Below are 6,000 nucleotides of genomic sequence, written 5' to 3' on the forward strand. Positions count from 1 at the left end.
TCACGATTCTTAATGTTGCTGACGGTGTTTTTAATAAGTGTCTTTGACATGAAATTACACAGAAGATTCATGCAAACAGGTGTGATCAGTTTCTAGTAAACCAATCAGCCATAACATTGCGACCAGCTTCCTACCACGGTGCAGGTCTCCCCTGTTTGTCCCTGTGTGTCTGTGTTGAAACAAGCTGCTCAGCCTCAATGTTTACATACGTGCTGTTGATAATGTGGCTGCAGGCTCCATGCACAATGTCAGTGTCTCTTTTATTTATATAGCACATTTCAAAAGCCCTTTACATAAAATAATCAACAACCATAAAAACATTAAAGGCAAAACAGTAAAATAAAAGATAAGAGCTCAAAACAGCTGAAGTCTAGGGTAAAAAGGTGGGTGTGATGGTGAGTTTTAAAAGTGGGAACACTAGTCACAGACCGGACAGAAGCAGGGAAAACTTTCAACACTGCAAAAGCTTGATCTCGTCTTGTTCTAAGAAGGGAACGAGGAACATCCAGGAACGTCTGTTCGGCTGAACTAAGGGCTCTAGAAGGACGATGCACGTTCACAAGGTCAGACAGGTTTATTCAGACCATTCAGAGAGATTTAAAAGCAAATAAAAGAATCTTAAACTCAATCCTGTATCTAACTGGGAGCCAGCGAGGAGAGGAAAGCACCAGCGTTATGTGTTTGTGTCTTTGTCCTGGTTAAGAGACGAGCTGCTGTGTTCTGGTCGAGCTCTGATTGGCTAATACCAACGTACAGAGAGTTACAATAATCTAGACACGAGTCCAGAGTCTGACTAACAGAGCAGACGGCTGAGAGACAGGGTGAGATATAGAAAAAGGCAAAAGAATGAGTGGCCAAATATTACCCCTATTCATGGTGGAAAATAAGAAACAAGGATTCATTCCTGTCAGAGGACAGAAAACCTAAAAAGAGCAAAGCTCTCCCAGTCTCCACTCATCACTCTGATTGAAAGCCTCTTAACGTCCACATACTAACACCACAGAGAGTAGGGCCACCAATCAAACCACCACTGACAGAAAAAGACAAAGGTACGTCTGCGCTGTTAGGCTGCATCCTGCTGCAGGTGTCATTGCTGTGGGGTGGGGGTGTTTGGTCTGGTCTGGTCTGGTTTAGGTGGGAGGTGCTCATCTAAGTAACATCCACACAAATGTCAGGTCCAAAAGTTTCCCATCAGAATAATGAATCATCACAAGACGGTTTAAATGTGATTCACTTCTCTTCTCAGTGGTCATAATGTTGTGGCTGATATGTCAGTGTTAAAGAAGTGATGGAGTTTAACAGCTGTAGGTATGAATGAGTATGTGAGTATCTGGGGTCGGGCACATTAACACAGATAACAAAAAATATGAAAAAATACAAAGACAGAATTTAAAAACATCAAAATTAAACTGGAAACTGAAAACAAGACACAAAATCACGAAACTTTCTGACACATAAAATACAACTTAGTAAAACTTCACACTGTTCACATGACACTTCATAAGCAGCATCTTTACCACAGCATCAACATCTGACCCCTGAGGATCTGGAGCTTTGTAGCAGTGATGTGGTTCCAGCTCCTTCAACACAATTCAGTCGTTCTCATTCTTATTTCCCTTTATTCCCACAGTCACTTCTTCTCTTATTTCATTCATTCGTATCGTTTCCCATTTTCCTCACGCTCCCCCTCGTTTATTTTCCTGGTCACAAACCTTTCCAACAAAGACCATTTCCATGTAAAAACTAAACTCGCTGCCTGCTGGATCTTGTCCTGACACCAGAAACCGAGGCAGCGTGTACAGACAAGAAGGTAAGAAATAAAAAGCTTTGCACGGTTCAGCTCCAGAGTGTGTGCATACTGTATTTTTCTTATTCACTTTTCTTGTTATTTTTATTTTTACAATTCTGTAAATATTGTGTGTATAATATTTTGTGTTTTCCTGTTATATCTAACTCTCTTCTGGTCAAATCATTTACATAGATAAATAAATATATTTAGTCCAGTTTAGTATCAATGACGGACTCAATTCAGGCATCTCACCAGCAGATGGCGCCACCATCCTGCTAAAATCACACTGGTTCATCTGTCCTGTCCAGTGCACTTCACGTTATTCTTTTGTTTATTTATAATTTTTCAATAATCTCAGAGCAGGTTAATCTGTTGCTTAATGCTTAGTTAGCTGTAAAGTGCACTGTTGTGTGTTCTAGATAATTTAAAGTCACCAGAGTTGAAGAAAAGTGATTTACTTTAAGGTGCGTTACACGTTTTTTGCAGATTATTTCCCTTTCTAGTAATATTCAATGTTGCATCGAACCCGAGTTTGTTTTTTGTTTTTTTTTAAATAATCCGACTCTTTATAAACTGCTGCACCAGCTGCTCACGTTCATCGATATCTGTTAAATTACGGCCTTTGGTGAAAACGATTCAATGAAGTCCACTAATGACGTTATGAAACACAGCTGGAGATTAAAAAATGAAATCCTTTTTCATCTCCTGGTGTTTAACGTCCTCACTTTGCCTACAGTCGTATTAACCTCCAAATATTTACAGCCGTACACGCCGATCAGGCATAACATTATGACCACTGACGAGAACGTTAAGAACATTGAGCATCTTGTGACAATTTAATGATCTGCTGGGAAACTTTTGGACCTGGGATTCATTCATGTGGATGTTACTTAGACATGTAGCCCCCACCTAGACCCCTTTAACTTTTTATTTGAACATTTTACAGAACATTTCCTGTCACATGACTTCATTTACTAAATGAACGATAATTAAGGTATAAAGTATAAAAACTTACACCAAAGCTTTCAAACCAGTTGGTCGTGTTTCTTCTTCTCTCTCACCACTGGGTCAGTTGTTGTTATTGCAGAGGGCACTGGGGCCGGTCAGGGTGGTGGTAATAGAGAGGAATCTAATCACCTCACTACAGCTTCCTCTTCCTCCTCTTCCTCCTCCACCAACATGTGTTTAGAGATAGAAACTGAGGCCACACAACAGACGCACTAAAGCATCATGTTTAACTCGTCCTCCTCTTCCTCTCAACATAAATCAATCTCCTCTCACCTTTCCTCTCATACTTTCCCCCTCTACTACCCCAGTATCCTTCCCCTTTTCGTTTCTTTTTTTTCCCGGGCTTCCAGTTTTCGCTCCACGCACACCTTCTGCCCAAGACCGATAACATCCCCGATGGTGTTCCTGTTATTAGCCACCCACAGGCAGATTAACCGGGGCAATAATACACCAATCAGCAGCAATTACGCACTGATAAGCCCAGGGAGAGCTCTGCTGGGTGTGGGACAGGATGTTGTGGAGTGATTGGGTGTGTTTTAGTGCATGATTTAAAGTTGTGTGTGTGCGTGTGTGCCTGTGCATACATTTACATGTGTTTTACAAGAATGCTTAATTGAGTGCACTTTGTTTTTTGTGTGTGTGTGTTTTTTTTTTTTCTCTTGCCTGCAGTCTCAGTCTTAATCCCCTCACAGGGCATATCATTATGATCAGATGTGAAATCAGTCGTAGTCCCCAGGTCCTTCTCAGGTGCTAATTGAAGCCATGATGGCTCCGACTGTATCCTCATCCGCCTCCAAGTTATTAATGAAAGTAGAAACGCCGGATAAATAGAGGTTTTCGAATCATTATTCTCCTCGTGTGCTATTGTGATTGAACGCGCTTCGTTCTCCAAATCATTACAGCACATTAAAACACTCACAGTGTTGGCAGTTGTTAGTTTTTTTTGGGTGTTTTCTTTTTATTTTTTTTGTTAAACAGCGGCCTGGCGTCGTTGTTCGGCGGCTAAATGATGATGGAGGCGAGTGGAAGCTGGAGATGTGAGTTCTGAGCCTGCAGCCATTCGCACACCGGCCAAGTCTGAAATTAAGAACAGCTGCATGGGTTTAACCTCCTCCGTCTCAAACACAAAACACACAACCATGTGCGTGAAAAGCACACGGCTGCTGCGCATGTGCTCACGTGCACGTCGGTCGTAGTGATGTGTCGGTCACAAACGAAGGGAACGACTGGGAACCAACTAGGAGCCGATTATGCATTTTTCTCCTTCTTTTTGTTTCTGTTGAAGTCGAACATGATTGGTCAGGATGTGTGATGTGTGTCTCTGTGTGTCCACACACTGAGGGGGGGTAGGGAGACGTCCTGTATTAGATAGTTTTCAAATTATTTGTATTCGAGGAGAAGAAAAACATCCTATTACGTCCTAAATGTGACCTCAGTGAATAATTGTGCGTCTGCCTGGATCGAGTGATGTTCAGGGTGAAAAGTCTGGACTCTGTCTCTGTCTCTCACTCATTATTTCTGTCAACTTTGTTGCAGATTCAGTAGATAACGTCTGCAGTCAGGTTTCTCTCATGTTAGCGTTCGTTTATTATTAGCATTTGTTAGCTCGGTAATGCAAACCATCGTCTACTGGTAAATGGTTTGGTTGCTTTTAAACAGAGCTTTTCTACCTATTAGTACACTTCGGCATGTGCCACATCCCGGGGATCGAACCTCTAACCTCTCCACCTACTGAGTCACAGTCATTGTCTATCGTCTCCCACAAGCATTAAATCATCATCACAGTCAAGTTCTGACCCTTCAAGTCAGAATAAATCACCTCTATTAGCTGCATTTAATGCAAAACATCAACCAATACTGCAGATACATCCAGAGTTATTATAATAGATGATTAAAGAATACTTTTTTTTTTTACACATGCATGTCCTAAAGTAGAAGTGGAACTTAAACAGATTAATTTTTACACCTATTTTGAATGAAAACACAAATACTGGATGCTTTGCACACCTCAAGACTGACAGTACAAAGGCTTAAGGTTAAAATACCAAAAAATCTCCACAAATAACTTGCACATGAACTGTCCGTCTTTGTTTTTGTATTTTATCATTCATAACATTTATGTCAGAATATGACAGTTCAGTGAGGATATATATGAAGCCATTAATGTAATTTTATTTTACACTATACACATGATTTTATAACAACAAAAAAACATCCGTGGAGCCGGTTTGGAGCTGAAAGAGCCGAACCAGAAGAACCGACTCTCTAAAAAGAGCCGGACTTCCCATCACTGGCTGGTAGGAACACAGAAACAGGGCTTATTTCTAACGGCATTAGCAAAGACCTTGGAAACAGCCGACTTCAGTGGAGCTGGAACCAATCTTTCAATTCGAAAATTTGCTTTAAACAAGCGAACTTGCCAAAACCCGTGCGCGCAGACATGTGAGATTAGTCCTTCGAGCAGAGTTCACCTCTAATCATATTATTTCACTTGGCGCAATGCAGGAGATTTTCAGTATTATTATTATTATTTTATTTTCTTGCAATCTCAATGTCAAAAAAGCTGCGGTTTTAATTCTGGAACTTGGCTCAGAGCGTCTCCTGAGTGTTTTTTCTGTGCGCCTCCTCCAACCTTGAGGCATTTCAGCGCATGACCTCCAAAAAGCTAATCCCTGAGCAGAAAATAAATCGGACGTCCACCATAAACCTCGAGCTTGAAATTCGACGGAATTTCCTTTTGGCCGCCCCGAGATCTTAATAATTTACGACAGCAGCCGGTGATATTTGTTTAAACGCTTGTGTTTCAGTCGCCCTCAGGTTCTTTTACGTGAAGCGGTGACACCCCCCACCCCCACCCCCCACCCCCAGTCCAGTGACCTTAACATCAGTGATTGATATGGGAGGGGGGGATGTGTGGTCCAGGTGTGTCGAGGTCCGTGCGCGTGGAGGTGTAAGGTTAATTGAAGTTGTTAGAGTGAAAATGATTCCCCCCCTCCCCCAGGGAGGACGTGGGGCCGGAGCAGGTTGAGGAGGCGATGGGTGACGGAGAAGGGGGGAGATCAGAAGAGACGGTTGAGATTACGGGGGTGATACACGAGGAGGGGAGGAGGAGGAGGATGAAATGATTCATCTAAAGGTCAAACGTGTCGCTCTGTCCCTCCGCCCGACCCCGTCCCGTCACATCGTCCTCTCAGATCTCCGAC

Source organism: Mugil cephalus, chromosome 10, assembly GCF_022458985.1.
Source record: "Mugil cephalus isolate CIBA_MC_2020 chromosome 10, CIBA_Mcephalus_1.1, whole genome shotgun sequence".
NCBI lineage: Eukaryota > Metazoa > Chordata > Actinopteri > Mugiliformes > Mugilidae > Mugil > Mugil cephalus.